At 38.3% G+C, this 676-nt stretch overlaps 1 protein-coding gene across 1 annotated transcript in view; it reads left to right on the plus strand.

Annotated features, from left to right (window-relative positions):
* The window catches only part of LOC106867782 (uncharacterized), a 59,995-nt gene that overhangs the window by 38,927 nt on the left and 20,392 nt on the right, over positions 1-676 (plus strand). The gene's annotated exons all lie outside the window — the stretch shown is intronic.

The raw sequence follows: 676 nt of genomic DNA on the forward strand, positions 1-676 counted from the left end.
TATATATATATGTATTATGTATGTATGTATGTATATTATATGTATGTGTGTGTGTTTATGTATATATATATATATATATACAAAATCGAACACACAAACACAAGCTATGTCTGCTGTTAGTTCGTTGTTCGGCTGCAGTTCTAAGGCGTAAGGGAATATATACTCTATGTGCCTGGTGTAAAAAAAAAAGCACCTGAAAGTGAGTCATGGTCAAACGAGACAACTCACATAGGCCCTTTCAAGGAGCAACAGACAACGATGCTTCGTCATTGTTGCGACTTATCAATGCCGCATACTGAACAAGGTTCGCTGCAAACCATGTCGCCGAATGTGTCTATCATCTAAATGATTAAACACCATCTGCTGGCATATAGTCATAATCGTTGAAATGGCTTGCAGCGGGCTTTGTTCAGTATGCAGCAAAGGGGCCTAAGTGAGATGTCTTGTTTGACTATGACTTATTTTCAGGTGCTTTGTGTTTTTTACATCAAGCGTATGGGGAATATATTCCCTTACGCCTAAAAACCGCAGCCGACCCACAAACAAACAACACATATCTCGTATATGTATGTTCGATTTGGTTTATTTACCTCGTTTATACACACACAATCACACACACGCACACTCACACACACACACACACACACACATATATATACATATGTATGTATGTATG

This window comes from Octopus bimaculoides, chromosome 11 (assembly GCF_001194135.2).
Source record: "Octopus bimaculoides isolate UCB-OBI-ISO-001 chromosome 11, ASM119413v2, whole genome shotgun sequence".
NCBI lineage: Eukaryota > Metazoa > Mollusca > Cephalopoda > Octopoda > Octopodidae > Octopus > Octopus bimaculoides.